Genomic DNA, 17,474 nt, shown 5'->3' on the forward strand with positions numbered 1-17,474 from the left:
GTGTAATTTTTTATTTCAGTCATGCTTACATGAAAGAGAAGAAAGCCAAAAGTGATGGTTGTCAAGCAGGGGATTCCATATATGTGTGTGCACCTGTGTGTGTGGATGTAGAGTAAGACAGGGACAGGTGGGCCTGGCTGGTGTTCCTGTGCCTCAATGTGTGCTCCCACGGGTACCCCTACATCAAATCCTGAGGCTCTCCTCTAAGTCAGTTGGGTTCTGTGGGTGCCTACATTAATGAAGCCATATTTAAATCAACAGTTCAGAAAAGATATAATGTGACTTTTGCCCCCACTGACCCTCACACAGTCTCTTTTTTTTTTTTGAGATTGTTCTTGAAAACATAGAAGCTTCTTTTTCTTTTCCTTTTCATAGGTCAGAAGGATTTGGATTCCTGACCTGGCTTCCGGGTCCACAGGACACAGATCCATGTTTTTAGTCTGTGTTCTTCATTCCCACATATTTAGGAAGAGCAGTGAGCTTCCTAGATTAGAAAAGTAGGAGAGAGCAGCCAGTCATTTGTATGGTTTGTGCACGTGTTTGTGGGGCGGGGGGGGGAGAAGAAGGGAGAAATACAGGTGAGCTCTAGTCTGGACACTCACCCTGGGCCACTGATGAAAACTGTCCTGCAGCCCCTGAAGACTCCTGTGTTGTCATCATGGAGGCCACCCTCCACTGTCCTGGGGGACTCCCTTTGCCCTGCTGAGCATGGCCTCTGACTCATCTGGATTTCTGTCATACATATGTGGTTGCAAACTGTCCTTCTATCCTGCTGTTCTCATCACTCTTTCAAGTGTATCAATATTTGCAAAGTAGGAGGGGGCATTTGTTTTGAATATTGGAATGGATTCTTTCAACTCCACAGTGGATTCCAATTAAAAGGGGGGAAAAAAAAATTTGCCCTGGGTAAAATGTACAGTTACTACTTCAAGGACCCATCCAAACTCTGGAGAATAATAAGGGAGAACATATTTAATCACTCACTTGCTCTTGTTTCTTCCAGAACCATGTCTCTTTAAATCTACTGAGGAAGATATTCCTTCTGGCCCACAGGATGCCAAAATGACTTGATGATTTATTTATGCAGCGCTTGGCAGCCCATAGTCCAGATTGTGGCTGGAGCTGAATTTTATGAGCCTTCCCCTAGTGAGTATATTTTAAAATTATATTAAAAATATATTTTTTTGAAAACCCCAGCCATGTTTGGCCTCACCTCAGGCCCTGACAACAGTGGTGATAGGAAGGAATTAATATTTCTAAGGACTTAGCTGGTGAAATTTTTATTGCAAGAGCTTAGGAGAGTGTTAAGTTTTCAGTTAGGGAAGGGAAGAAATGGTATTCAGTGCTAAATGCTTTAGTGATATCAAATGTGACCTTTTCTATTTGTAGCAATTCATCTGGTCACTCAACAATTATTTATTGTGCTTCTTACTATATTCTAGGAAGTAACGAGAGCCCAGGGGAGTGTAGTGAAAAAGACAAACACTGCCCCTTCTTTCCTGGAACAGACATCTCAGAAGAGGGAGATGGATGAGAAACAGGTAAGTAAATACTGTAGGTGAACAGAATGTTTTCAAATCACAAGAACAACAAGTCCCATGTAAAAAAAAAAGGGACTTGGAGCTGGGACCTGCCTGGGGAGCAGGGAGTTTGCATGTTGGCCTGGGAGGGTAGCTTCTCTAATGCTAAATCAGAAACATGGAGGATCTGGCAAAACAATTTTCTGGACAATTTTACCACTGCAAAATCCAGGTCAAAAGAAAAATAAGCTGTCAAACTCAAATGAAAGGGTTTAGACCAAAAGATGGGAGTCAAAGCTATGGAGGTAGTCAGGCAAGGTGGTTCTAGAAGTGACTTTGTAGCTCAGTGTTGTGGGTTTGAAGTACATAGGGTCAGTGCTCACTTGTTATAAGGAGGCCCAGGTTTACAAAGTCTGAAATAACCCTGGGGGAAGGAGAGGTTTTATCAATGAATCATAAAAAGTGAATTAGCAAGGATAAGAACTTAAAATCCTGGCCAGTCTTGATTGAGATGATTAATAGTAATACTCCATATTTATGTGCCACTTTTTTTTTTTTAAGAACACAACTTATGTCTTTATGCCATTTGATTTCCCTATCGATAAGTAAGGTATTGTAATCCTCACATTAGATGAGGAAACTAAGGTAAAGTTAAGCAGTTAGTCAGGTCTCTTTACTATGGCTAGCCATTTAGTGGAAAACGCACATACTTCACATTAAAGGCCATGTTCTTTGGGATTATATCACATGCTACTTCTGCAGCCAGTCGAAAGTAAAAAGACTTGTAGTCCATAATTTTGTGTTTTAACCATTTTATGTAGATTTTGAAAACTGAAGTTATGCCTAGGAACAACCGTCGAAATGAGCACCTGCGTAGAGAAAAGTGTTCCAATTGGTCCCATCTACCAAACAGACTGCTTAAAGATTTAGTTTGCTGAGGAGTCAAGTAGGCAAGGACTCAAGTTCAAAGACATACTCTGGCTCTTATAGCAGACATATGAAAATTTTACTTCACTCACTACTGACAAGAGAAGATCAGACTCCTGTAAGTGTGTCCAGACCAGAAGGTCTTAGGGGACTTGTTAGTGTTCAAACTATAACCAAGAGCAACCATTGCACTCTGAGCCTTTGCTAAAGAACTGCTGGCCAAGGAACAAAAACATTAATCATTCAAATGAAACTCACTTCAATCATTTTAATATCCCTTTTAGTAAACAAAGACCTTCTCAAAACATAAACTTCAGGAAATTTATCACTTGTAAGAGAATAGATGTAATTATTACCATGTAATGTTAATTGAGTGTCAAAAACATTTTAATTAATTTATTGGGCCCTAGTAATGCACAAAGATGTTGCACAGAACATGAGATCAGTTCCTTTCCTGCCAATTGAGTGTCCAATCATAATTCAACAATCACAGCTCAATACTCTTAAGCTAATGGAATCTATCACCAATAAACTTGCAAGTGCTATTCTTAAAAAAAATTTAATTAATGTGCCATTTCTCCACAATGTAGTCCTCACCATCTAGGTCTTTTAACTGAAGGCTGATTTTGAAAAAGTTATGTGGGTATTTCATTAAAGGGACTTAAGCATAAGTAAGTACTGCTGGAAGTACTGAGAGAAAGATTCAACCTGATAGGTGTCCTTTCCTGTCATATACACAACTCCATGCTATCCTAAGCTATTAGGGAAAACTTGATTGTGAACAAATTTCATTCTCAGGACTATGGAAGCATCTTTCTGTCTATTTTAGTCAGGGGTGGTGATGCTCTCAGTTAATGGTAGATTCTGCATTTTGTTCATGCTGTGGTTCACACTCTGAAGCTAGCAAATCCACCTTCATTCCAGAGAAATGTTCCTTAACATACTGCATGCCTGGGTCTCCTGGGACTTTAGAAAGGATTTTCCAGAGTCAAAACCTTTTTTTTTTTTTTTTAATCCCATCCTTTGGAACTACACTGAATTAGTCTCATCACTCTTCTACAGGATGGCTAATTTTTTGGTTATTCTAGGTCAGAGTTCCATTGGGGCCAGGAGTCTTAAGCAGGTGATACCATAGTATGAATAGAAAGTTCTAGTTTTGGAATCATCTAGATCTGGATTCGAATCTCAGCTTTGCAACTTCCTGTGTGAACTCAGATAGTGATTGCACTATTTGAGTCTCAGTTTCCTTATTTATAAATGGGAATGATTATGCCTACTTTATAGGACATCAGGAGGACTCTGAGAAAACAGCACAGCTCACTGCATCTAGCTAGGTGCTCAAAACTGTAAGCTCCCTTGACTCTGAAGGACCTTGCCTTATAAATATATCTCCATCTCATACATCATTTCAAGCTGCAAATATACCAAGTAGATTTTATGAGCCAGTTTCATCTGGCTGCATATTTCATCTGAAAGTTCTAACTACTTTGCTGGAACAGTGGAACCTTCCACTAATGCCGTCCTTGGATTTCTTGCTCTAGAGCCCTTTCATAAATGGAAGGGTACAGAACAGTAGTAACTTCCCTCCAACTCAGTTAAGCTCACCTGCCTTATCACGGGGCCTATGGCATGATGGAAAATGGGCCTTCATATATTATCTACCAAGGTGATCTTAAAACTCCAGCTTGCAGTTAAACGCAGCTTGAACCTTCCGCATGCTAAAGCAACTGTTCAAAAAGTAAAATATCAGGGCTAATAGTGACTGAGTTCTGTTTGTAATAATGTGGGAAACAATCCAATTAGTTTAATTAATTCATTATTTTCCCAAATAAGAGCAGTTTTGTCACTTTCGCAGAGATAGGCGTTTGGTTCCTTTTAATTAATACAACTTCTTAGAGGCAGGATTTTGAATAGACTCTGTGATTCCTGCAACACAGTCTATTTTCCTAACAGCTATCTAGACAAGATCAGTGTTGTTACTTCAAGTTATACAATGGGATGGGGGAGTTATAGGTAATCCCTTCTTCTGTACTAGCTTGAAATAAAAATTAAATGGGCCTTGAGCGTTCGTGAATTGCAGTGTTTCATTGGGGCCATGGAACACTAAGTGAGGCTCAGAAACAGGGTGTTAATTCAGGCCTAATCATTTAATTCCACTCTGTTATGTGCCGTATTTATTGCCCTCCTGGATCTGTTTTCTATGGCCTGATAAAGAGACAGTGATTCCCTGAAGCTCAGTCAGGGACCATTTTATTTATATCGTTAGTTAGTCCAATAAAAGCACTGGCTTCAGATTCCTGCTGTTATTTTCTGTTTTGTAGCCCTGTCATTAACTATGAAAATGCGGATAGGGTTTTCATCTCCTAGGCTGGAGTAGCTCTGCGGTTGAATGAGGGGTTGGAAGGAGTGGGGAAGGTCAGGAGGAGATTGGCTGGAAAACTCAGGCTTGGTGTAAACAAACGCAAAGGGCTTGGGAGCCAACTCGAGCTTTATCAGCAAATTAGAACTTTCCATGATTGGGTGTGTTAAGTGTTGTGAAAACTTGATTGTTATAATTCAGAGTGAACTTGGGCCCTTTTAAGCTATGATTCTGTTTATGAACCAGACAGATTTCTAATTTTTGTAAAAAATATCAAACCTTGCTACTACTCTTCACAGAGCAAAAATAGTTCTAATTTTGGAGGGAAGGGAATGGAATATAGCTATAAAGCTATTTATGTATGACAAGCAAAGGAGAAGTGATAAAAACCAACAACAGACATTCAGTGGAATCACACTTCAGAGCCTCTTTTTTTCAAGTTTTAACTGTGTAGTTTTATTGTTTTCCTAACAGTCTCTAAAGTGTTATGGAGAGGTCTAGAATAGGGAAATGATAGTGAGAGACAGATTTATAGAGGTCACTTGAATTAATGATATGGCAATCAGAAGGTAACACAGGTACATTAACATAACATACTGTGTAATTGCTAGTGCTTCCAATGGAGTTAATGTGTACTTAACCATGTAATAACAGACATTATTTCATAGCAGATATGAAATTAGCTCATCTAGTTGGTGTGTAGTGCACAAACGAAGCAAATCATCATTGTTGTTTTAACACCAAGAGTTGAGGATGTTTTGAAGGTTAATGGGCCTTTAGCAGAGAGATCATCTTTTTAAACCTGCCTAAATCATACATTTAGCAAGTGAATGTGAAAAGTATTAACAGGCTTCTATACCTATGTTGGTATTTAGATGTTTGGAACAATTAGTATTGCACAAAGTTGTATTTGGAAATGTGGCTGAAATTGCATCAGCAAATTTTCTTGGCGGTATAGACATTAATAACCAAAAGTTATTCAAGGAGGCCTTGAATACAGAGTTTGTGCATTCTTATTGAAAGATAAGAAGTGAATATTCATTCATTTTCCCTTCAAAGACTTATTGATCACTTTCTATGAAATAGCTAATGATTTAGTTCAGGCCTCCAAGTACTGTGTACCCTGATAATCCTCAAAACCTTGCTTGTTTCAGTGTGGCAGAAAGAGGTAGCAGAGGTAGCAAAATTTTCCACAGTTCCCAAAGAGATCTGAAGTGACTCAAATGAACAATCTCTCTACTTTTCCTAAATACAGAAAAATACACTTTTGAATTGTGGCACAGGTAGAGACTGTGCTTTGTATGGAGACATTTTAATAAACGGCATCACTTAGCAAGTTAGAATTTATGAATCACTTCATCTTACATTATCACCTTTGATCTTCAGAATAACCTTGTAAAGGAGGTAAGACAGGTTTTACCACTTCAAAGATGTGGTAACTGAGTGTCAAAGAGCTCATGTGACTGGGTCAAGGTCACCTGTCACAAGTATGGTAGAGTCAGGTCATCTCATCCCTAATCCAGTATGAGCCTACTAAATAAAGATTGAGAGAAGCTATATAAAAGAATGATAAATGGCCCCACTCATTTCCCTGCCAGTTCTAACTTTTCATGATTCTGTAGTAAGTATCAAATCTTGGATTTTGGAGAGAAAAGAATGTGAGACAACCAAAAAGAGATTTCAGAGAAGATGCGGAAGTGCACCATGGGAGCTGGAGAGAGTGTAAAGTCACTGAAGGCCCCTGGACTAGCAGGGGAGAAGCAAAGTGTGGTGGCTAATGTACATCATCCCGGACCACAGAGTGTGCCAGGAGCAGAGGGCTTGCATGGGAATCCATGGGAAGCACATGCTGAGTGGCAGACAGTACCCAGATGGTAGAGACCTTGAATGCAGAGTTTACTTTCAAGGAATTAAAGAGCCACTGACAGTTTGGGGTAGGAGAAGGATGTCATACAAACTACTTTTTTAATGAGGATTGCCTAGTGTTATGCAAGAAAAAGTAGTTATTGTTGGTAAAGACACACGTTATAAGCCCCCATAGTAATCATCCAAGCATGAGGGAAAACTAACACTGCTCGAGAATGTATACAACCACAAGGATTTAATCATTCTCTAGAGAATTAGAAAAACTATTTATAAATGTCCTAAAGTATTCAAATAAATCAGTCACAGCTGCTGTCCCTTCTTGGGAAATAGCTCCAAATTAAACTTAGCTTTCAATATGCATGAAAAGAAAAATTAGGCAATCATCTAAAATCCAGGGCAATGCCTAATACTTAATAGGTGCTCAATTAATTTTTCTTACTATGATGATAAAAATATTATCCAGTTTAAGAAAAAAATCATATTTCTCTAGATATCAAGCTTTTTCAGATATAAATATTCTTGTTAAAATATGCTTTTTAAAGTCACTTTAATGCTCTATGTATTTTAAATATATAAATGTAGATTAAGTGAATTGTAAATTTAGAGGTCAATACAAGAATTTTTGTTTCTTTATGAGCTGAGCGACACATAATAGGATAGTAGTAAGACTAGAAGGATAAATTTAACATTTTAAATTGAGTCTAGAGTCTTTATTATAAAGAATTTCGTAAAACTTTGTATTTGCCAAGGGTCACACTATCAATTAATTGTTGCTTTAATCAGTAAGCTCCGTTCTTCCTAGACAGTCTTGGGCTAAATCCTGAGCTCATATAAATTAGCTTTTAGGGATACACAATTCTTCAATAAAATTATCCCACTGGCTGGGTAAACTTGAAGAGTAGGTTCCTAGCATTGTTGGGCCTCAGTTTTCTCATCTGGGCAATGGGAATGAGAATAGCAGTGCTGCCTTCACAGATACACTATGCAATGTTGGTCACTATTAGATTCTTTCCCTAACCTGTTTTGTGTGCCCCTGCCACTTGTAATAGTAACCAGAGCCCTTTTGTTTCCTTGTCAGCAACACTCCATTTCCCCCTCACCCATATTAAAGTTACCTGTCCTGTGTTCTAGCTCATCACAGTGAGAACCCTCATTTTGACTTAGCTGATAACCTGCTGCATGCCAAGATGTTAATGAATATTAATATATCTAGTTTTCAACCCTCCCAGACATCTTGCTTGTATTCTAACAGAATTTAAAACACTTCAATCAGACAGTGAAAATGGTATTAATTTTACATTCCTCCATTGGTTGAGAAGGAAGATTCTGGTAGAGAAAGTTGAAATCATGCCTATACATATGAAGGACTCTGGGGGGTGGGGTGGGAGGAGACTGACTTCCTGCTGGTCCTTTAGTGGCTCCATAACCAATATCTGATGTGGATGCTCCGGCCCTAACGTATTTCCCAGTCCCTGGTTCCTATCATCAGGAGCGTTTTTCTGGTTAATAACATATGCCACTGTCCCTTTCACATTCAGCCAAAGTGAAGGATGCCCTCATTGGATTCAGCATCTGTGCTTTCCATAGGTTTTATAGCAAAGGGCTGCATCATGGTGTCTGTTCCAGTTACAGTAAGAGCCCGCTGGGTCTTCCTCCTGTGTTTATAAATGCAGGCATTTAGTCCACAGTCGTGCTCACCATTGCTGGAGAAGAGCGCTGCCCTGCATCCAGCACGGTAGGCTCTTTCCACTCAAACCAATTGTGCCACTGGCTTCCCTCGCCCTGGTGCCTACCTACAGCTGTGCTTACTGAAGTGCGACTGTAATTTGCTACAGCATGCCAGAGTATTAATAGACAATTATTTATTGCAAATCTGAACCATTTATACTGTTTACTGGCTGACACAATGTAAAATTTTGATCCAAATGTTAATGTGTCCATGACATTGCATAATTCTGTTCCATGCCATGGTTTTTCTCTTCTAAATGAATCGAATTTGCGGTACAAGGAAACGGCATTTTTAATGGATGAATGATTTACAGCCTCAAACTTACAGGGCTATTATTTGTGTAACTAAGGGAGAATTGACTAATTGCAATAACACAGCAAATTAGACAAATTTAAGATTGCATTGGGAACAAATTGATAGGGAGAAAATGAAAATAAGTCACAAAGTTCTTAAAGGGTAACTGAATAAATCTCACTTTAGCTTTATAGGGCGATTGTATTTTGAGGGGGAGATCAGGTACCTTTGAGGCCAAACAGACTTATAAATATTCAATTGAGTAGAACATAGATAAAAATTACCTCTTCATAAAGAACCATATGTGTAGGAAAGAGCACTTCCAATTCTCCAAATGTTTACTGAAATTGCCTACACAAATGTTTTCAGCAGTTGGGTGAAAACAAAGAGCTTTATAGCTATGTGGTTATCGTGGAAAAGGCACCAATTTTAGCATATTTACCTTCTATTTGTTGAGCATGCAACATGACACCAAGGAAGAATGATTTCCTAACGGAGATCTTTGTGAATTTTCAAAATAAAAAATGTGCATCAGCAAAAATACCTTTCTGAGGTATTCCTCTTAAGTTGTTTATATCGATTCCTGTTATTCTGATACCTCTGCCCATGGAGAGATTGCTCAGATAAAAAGAGCCTTAACACAGTTCTAATTAAATCTCTAAGAACTACACTGGGATGTTGAAACACAAGGACATTCAAAGTGATGATTCCTTCAGCATGCTAGTCCCTGGGGATCCCACAAATTAATGCTGAGAAAAAAAGCAATTTGGTGGGGGAGCTCAAAATGACAAAATATTTGTGTGTCCCTCCAAATTAAATTTTAAAATGGCCTTCTCTTCTCCAGATGGCAGGACCCTCCCTCTTACTGGCTTTAGCAATTGCTTCCTTGTTTTTCTTTCCTGCTCCCTCAACCAGTCGTATCCCCTTCCAGTCTGTCTCCACAATTTAGCTAATCATCTTTCTCAAATGTATATCTTATCTTCCTTCTCTTGCCAAAAGTGCCTCAGGATGATCAGGATAAAGTACAAGCACTTTGGCATGGTGCGCATAGTACTTCTGAACTTTGCACCCTTGTCCTGTCATCAACTTGCTGGCTAGTCCTCCTCTTCCCCTGCCCTCCTTGTCCACCAACTCCAGGCTCACTCTACAGGTGAACAGTGTGCTCCAGATGACTTGTAATCCTCGAGGCAGGTCTTGCACTTATATCTAGGGTCAAGGTCTTTGCATATTTCTGTTCCCTCTCTCTTTGTGGTGCCCTTTCCACTTTCATTGGCTCTTGCTTGTGCTTCAGGAACGGGTTTGGATGACATTGACCTTGGGAAGCCTTTGTTGAACCCGTGAACCAATAAACTGCTCCTTTCCAAGAGTCACTTTGAGTTCCCTGTTTCTATCACTGCATTGCCATAGCCAGTTGAGAGCAATGATTTTTTAAAAAATTATTTATTTATAGCTAGTATTGAAAATCAAACCCAGTGCCTCACACATGCCAGGCAAGCTCTACCACTGAGCCACAACCCCAGCAAGAGCAATGATTCTTTAACCACAAACTTCCACTGAGCTGGAAGTTCCTGGAAGGCATGACTTGTTTTTTCAACTGGGTGTGGCCATAGAGTAAATATATGAAGAATAAGTGAAATATTTCTTGAATACCTTTTTTGTCTCAGGCACTGAACATGGTCCTGTGAAAACATAAGAATGTTTGCACCTGGTCCCTTCCCTCAAACAAGATAGGCTATAATTAAGTAGGGGATCACAAGACATCTAGAAATAACAAAGCAAAGCATGACAAGTGTCACAAGAAAGGCAAGACTTACTGCTGGGTTTCAAAAAATTGAGATTCATTCTTTAAAAACTATTATCTTCTCATTCACTGATATGCTTACTTTGGAATTTGGAATTAAATCCTCGATCACTTATTAATTATGCAACTTCAGACAGTTTACTTTCCCTAAGACTCAATTTCCTCAGTTTTAAAATGAAGATGACAATATTTACCTCATGGGCTGCTGTGAATATTAAGTGAGATCATATGAAAGGCCCAGTGCACAGAAAAGACAGCGAATAGTACTGGGGATGTAAGTCAAGATGCATACCACCTGCTCTCTCAGACTTGCTCCACTATGCTTCAGGTTTTATTATTTAGCATATCATATTTCACCTGTTGGGAAGACACCTTCATGTAGGAGTCTTATCCACATATGATAAGTAGCTTGTTTTCAAATTAGGATACAATATACTCAGTTCCTTCCAATATTGATTGTAAGTATTTAGAAGGACTAAGCTTTAGTTTGGGTCTTCTTGAAATTTTAAGAACCCAAGGACAGAAATCATAGCTTATATTCTGCAGGTTGCCAAAGACTTTTGTTGAATTTGAATTGGAGAACTTGAAAAATTCTAATTTACTTATTCAGCACATATTCATTGAGTTCCTCTTGCTGTATCCATCTTTCCTTCCATGGACCTTCCTCCACAATGGAAGTGTCAGGGTAAAAGGAAAGCAGTAATCAACCAACTGCAGCAAGGTAGGGTGCAACGGACTAGACTTCAGTATTAATTGTAGTGTCCAGGTCACACCATTCCTGTGACTTACCAGATAATTGAAGCCAAGACAATTGTTCACCATATAAATAGTGAACCCAGGGGAATATGGGGTCAGGAATCTGAGTTGCAAAATTAAAGACATATAACTGTAATTTTGTTCGAATTACTTATTTTTAAACTCCTGATTCTTCAACTGTTTCCTAAGACAATGCATTTAAGACAACACAGTGAGTAATAAGAGAAATGCAAATCAAAACCACCCTAAGATTCCATCTCACCCCAATTAGAATGGCGATTATCAAGAATACAAACAACAGGTGTTGGCGAGGGTGTGGGGAGAAAGGTACAATTATACATTGCTGGTGGGGCTGCAAATTAGTGCAACCACTCTGGAAAGCAGTGTGGAGATTCCTCAGAAAACTTGGAATGGAATCACCATTTGACCCAGCTATCCCACTCCTTGGCCTATACCCAAAGGACTTAAAATCAGCATACTACAGAGATACAGCCACATCAATGTTCATAGCTGCTCAATTCACAATAGCCAGACTGTGGAACCAACCTAGATGCCCTTCAGTTGATGAATGGATAAAGAAACTGTGGTATATATATATATATACAATGGAATATTACTCAGCCATTAAGAATGATAAAATTATGGCATTTGCAGGCAAATGGATGAAATTGGAGAATATCATGCTAAGTGAGATAAGCCAATCTCAAAAAACTAAAGGATGAATGATCTCTTTGATAAGTGGATGATGACACATAATGGGGGGTGGGAGAGGTTAGTGTTAGGGTTAGAGTTAGGGTTAGGGAGGGGGGCAAGAATGGAGGAAGGACTGTATAGAGGGAAAAGAGGGTGGGAGGGGTGGGGGAAGGGAAAAATAACAGAATGAATTAAGCAACATTACCTTATGTAAATTTATGATTACACAAATAGTATGCCTTTACTCCATGTACAAACAGAGAAACATGTATCCCATTTGTTTACAATAAAAAAAAAAGAAAAAAAAAATGATATGTGTTTGAAGGGATAGTTTTACCCTGTTTGAATATTACTCAATGTGAACATGTATCTAAACATCACATGACACTCAATATGAACAACTTTTGTGTTTGTTAAAAATTAAAAAAAAAAAAATACTAAAAATAAAAATAATAATTTAAAAAGTTAAAAAAAAAGAAAAAAAAGACAACACAGTGAAAACTCAATGTGTGGGTATTTCTATTAGCATTTTGAGAATCTATGGCATTTTAAGATACACTAAGTTAAGGATACCTGTTTGGAAGAGGTTTTTGCATTTTTCTTACTCAACTGAATGCCTAGTCCATTCTCATGGGAGAGTACAATCTAGTCTTCCCCCTCACACTGCCGAAGAAGGGGACACTTGTGAAACACATTTTTAAAAAATAGATCAATAGAACTGACAGCCCTAATTAAATCAAACAGAAATTTTGTATTCCTCCTAAAATCACCAATACTGCCTTCAGTATATGACATCTATTGGTCTTGCTTTCTGTGTTATAATGCAAAACCTGAATATGAAAATATTAACACTTAGAAAGAAAGAAAGAAAGAAAGAAAGAAAGAAAGAAAGAAAGAAAGAAAGAAAAGAAAGAAAGAGACATCTGTAGTCTCTATTAGAGAGGAGTCATGAGTTGTTTGGCTTTGCATTTAGGAAAAAAATCTCAAAATAACTTCCGAGCAATTTTTCTAATCTTCAATTACAAAGACACACTGACAAAGTTAAAAGAAAATATACATGGAACAGATTCCAACCTGGGATCCCAGACTGAGTCTCAGGCTTGTAGCACACTATTAAGAAAAGACTATTCATACATCATTGAATTATCTTTGGAATAACACAGTTATTTTATATTAAGCATTTGGTATTAAAAGCAATTTATTTGTTAATTTTACTAATAAAAAATATGCCACAAGTTCTGTAACCTGTTTAATGACTTCTTCACTTTTTTTATACTCATAACCTCTAAAATGAGAAGGCACCTGGGCCACTCTGTTGACTTCTGAGCGTCAGGTCACATCCTTTCTAACTTACTCATCTGGTTAATGCCTGATTTTGAACAACAGAGGGAAACTATCCTCTTTTCATATTAAACATATTTATTTTACTTTCACATCCCATTTAAGAGGAGAACTCATAAACAGGAATATATTGGTTAAGAGCCAGTTTTTAATTATGTCCAATGGAAGAATTCCGTGGGAGTCGCGTAGGGCTGTGTCACTGATGTACATCAAGAGGAATTCAGATTTTATATTATTTGTTCTAAACCAGAACATTTTACTTATTATTCATAATACATGTTGAAAGCAGACACCAAAATGTCTCATTTGGAGCCTTTTTGTGCTTGCTGGCTAATGCACATTAACGCCAGTACACATTCTGTATTACAGATCCATAAAATGCATTTGCATAATATTGAAATTATAATCCCAAATGTGTACTAAAAACCTTTATGAAAAATTGTTACTGCTCAGCTACTATACAGTGGCTAATTTTTAATCTTCAGCCTCTCAGCTGCGAGTAAAGATGGGGTATTCTTTAAATAAAAGTCTCAGGAGCGCGAGCTGAAGCCCTCTCTCCCCTCTTTTAAGCAGGCTCTTGGTAGCGGGAGGAATATAATAGCCAAAGTGGAAAACAGTTGTCTTCACAGTGACCCTGGCATTTTGTGGTATCTGGCTTGATTTTTAAGGTGAGGGGAGAGTACCTCTAGTTTCCCTGCCTTTAATTAGCAGTGGGATGACCATCCATTGCCTGGAGAAGTTCACCTCTTAGTCTGTGAAGAGCCCTCTAGAGAAGAATCAAAGTGACTGAGGTGGCAAATAGTTTAGTAGAGAATACTGCTGGCCCTGGTCATGTATATGCTTGGCACAGTGGGAGAACAAATTATAGTTGAACAAATTGTAGAAATGAACCCTTACAATGGGTCTTACAATTCCTTACAATCATCTTACAATGATTCAGTGAAGTCACTATCTCTTATAATGAAACAGGATCTCAGAGAAGTTCAGCACTTTGCCTAGTCTCTCATCTTCCCAATGTTGACCTATATCTATGACCTGCCCCTTCAAACTGCTGTCTCCAACAACAGTTTCAATACACATGTTTGATTCTTGAAAAGATTCCACTACTGTGTTCCCCGATAATTTTCAGAGTTCTAGAGACTTCCCAGAATTAGCATCCTAGAATTGTATTTGTACCAGGCCTTTTTGGGGTGCACTTTTATATGGGGAATGCTGTGGATGGGCTGAATTCTCACCTTGTTCCAGTGGTACCCTGCATTTCCTCTGTGGAATTAGTCATCTCTTGGCAATTGCCTCTCTTGCTTCTACAACGGTCCCAGGCAGAAGGTTATCTGCTATGCCACCTCAGACCATTCTGCTCAATTCACCAATTGTGAAATGAGGAAATGCTCTCTGGTGTTCTTCCACCAGACTCAACTTCCTATTTCCTCTTCTCTCTTTTCTGGAAGTTACAACTACCGGAAGGGAATAAGAAAACCCAAGTCAAAAAGTCCTGTCATCTGCCTGATGGCCATCTTATACTAGTTAGTAGCTTCCTGAAAAGAGCCAAGAAGAACCAGAGTTAGGAAAAATAAATCCTCTACTTTAGTTTGGGAATTTGGATCCCGAAAAGGGCTTTCTTATTTTCCCTTCGTCGTTTATTTAATTTTCATTTATTTGATTTTAATGGGAATTACATATACCATAAAAATTCAGATAGTGTAATAATTCAAGTGTTATCTTGCAAAGTGTGTCTCTTTTCTATTCCTATTTTAAAATCAATAGCATATTATACATGATATTCTGCACCTCTTTTCTTTCATTCATATTTTAGATATCCACTCATAGGGATGAGTAGAACTGTTTCTTTCTGTTAACACAGATGTGCCATAGCTTATTTAAACAATCTTCTTTTGATGGATATTTATGTTGTTTTCAGTTACTTGCTATCCCAAACTTTGCTGCTAAACTAAATCATGGGTCACTTTTGAAATTTGTGAATAGATCTATAAGATAAAGCTCTGGGAATGTAATTGTAAGATTGCAGAATATGTACATGAATGAAAATTTTGGTAGGTTTTGAGAAATTGTCCACCATAAAGATTGCTCCAGTTTACACTCCTCCTTCCATTCATTAGCACCAGTGCACAGGGACTGCTTGGCTTAACATTTTAGATCAAGAGGTTCTGGGAAGCAAAGGCTAAGACTTGAGAAACTGGATTTAGGGGAAGGTTGGACAAAGGGCTAGGTTAGTGGACATCTGCTGTACAGCTAACCTGTTCCCAGATAGGTGACAGAAGAGAAGGACTGGGAGACTCTTGATGAGCCCATTCCATGCATTTCAAAGGACTCTGAAATAAATCGGAACATATGGGTCTCCTGACTGCTGCAAAAAATCTCCAGGAGGTAAATTCCACAGCTTTCTTGGGTAAACTATTTGGGCTTCTCACAACTCCTCTGAAAGTCAAGACATTTTTCCTTATGTCTAATATAAATCTTCCCTGCATACATCCACTTGTGAAAAACGTGTGCTAACGTTTCCCCAAAGCAATGCAAGTTCGACAATCTACACACCACGATGCCATAATTTCATAGCTAAAGTATGTATCTTCCTTTTTTTTAATAGTACACATCTCGTAAGTCATTTTAGAAACCTTTGATACCTTCACAGGGGATGGCATGAGCCCTTTTATTTCACCCTGCATTAAAATAGCAAGGGCCTTTACAGAGACTCTCTGTGTGTGTGTGTGTGCGTGTACTTGGAAATGTTGCAGTGCTCTCTTTCTTTTATATATTATAATCATAGAATTATGATACTTTCTCATTAAACGCTGATTAATGTATAGCTTTCTTAATAGCTTGTCCAATATCACTTTTGCTGAAGGAGACAATGGCTCTGTAACTGACAGACTTGTAGGTCATTTCTGAGTGTATCTTTCTCCTGCTGTCGAGCTACAATAACTATTTTAGGAACATTTGGCATCCAAAAAATCCCAGCATTGTGCAAATTAAAACATCTGCTTATACTTTGACACCCTCATTCTTCAAAGGTTAGTTGGATTTGCGGTTGCTTTGTTCGACAAGACTGCTCTTAGGGCCCAAGGATGCACACTTAATTATTGGGAAGATGTGTTTGACAGAGCTGTGGGGGAAAAAAATTACCCTTCATATTCAGACCAGCATTAACATTTTTATAGAACAAGATTGCCTGAGAGTCAAAGAAGGGGGGAAAACTCCAGGAAAATAAATATGAATCTGTTTGGTCACTAGACTTCTCCTACTGATTTACAAGACGCCAACCAATGACTCTTTGCTCTTCCCTAGAACTCATCAGCTTGCTGTTAAACTGGCATTTCTGATTTCTGCTGAGGTTAAAGACAGCAAAGTAAACTCTGCTTCCGACAATAAATAACAGAGGGAGTTATTCTTTTCATTCAAACAGGCTTTAGATCACAGCAGACAGCTACAACCAGGTGCATTTAGCTACATTTGTCATTGCCACAAATGCAAAACATGTAAAGAATCTGCTGCAAACGGGTCTATATCCAACCTTTTTCTGACTTAAATATTTTTCCATCCTCTGTTGTGGCTGAGCTGTTGTCACCCATCACCGTCACCATAAGGAAGGGCCGAGGTGCCTGTGGTAATGCCAGCATCCCCTGATTGGTTTGTTTATTTATGCAGGTCCTCAGTGCCAGGTAGCAGATTGTGCCCTGGAAGGCTTCCTGTGTCTCGAGCCAAAGACTGGTAATCTTCTCACTGGGCAATGCCGAGATAACACATGTCAAGAGGCAGCAGTGGCAAGTGAGCCAACTCATCACTCCCTTCATCCCACCACCCTGCCTGTCCCCTCTCCTTTTGGTCTAACTGCCATTCCACAGGCCAATGGACTTCAGTTGCTATTGGTCAGGGTGGAAGAGACTGGTGAGGGATACATAAAAGGAAGAGCAACAGGGATTTGGTGAGGCAGGGACGGGCAGGTGAACAAGGACTCATATGCAAACGCACAGCTGGGTGTGAGTTATTTGCATATGGAAGACCCTTTGTTAAAGTGGCTTGCCCAGCTGTGTGGGCGCTGGGGGGTGGGGGCTGCTCTGAAGCGCGAGATGAATTCTCAGAGTGAACAGAGTTCCTTCCTATCTAATTTGTGCACAAGTTGAGGGAAGGCACTCTCATCAGGGACCTGAGGCAGAAAAGCCACGTGATTCT

The 17,474-nt window shown here is 38.9% G+C and overlaps 1 long non-coding RNA gene across 1 annotated transcript; it reads left to right on the forward strand.

The window, feature by feature from the left end:
- The first annotated feature begins 1,009 nt into the window (after nucleotides 1–1,009).
- On the forward strand, nucleotides 1,010–17,039 carry LOC124980270 (uncharacterized). Its single transcript, XR_007107770.1, has 3 exons — nucleotides 1,010–1,146; nucleotides 1,443–1,541; nucleotides 16,950–17,039. It is a non-coding gene; the product is annotated as an uncharacterized LOC124980270 (long non-coding RNA).
- The last annotated feature ends 435 nt before the right edge of the window (nucleotides 17,040–17,474 follow it).

The sequence above is a fragment of the Sciurus carolinensis genome, chromosome 3 (assembly GCF_902686445.1).
Source record: "Sciurus carolinensis chromosome 3, mSciCar1.2, whole genome shotgun sequence".
NCBI lineage: Eukaryota > Metazoa > Chordata > Mammalia > Rodentia > Sciuridae > Sciurus > Sciurus carolinensis.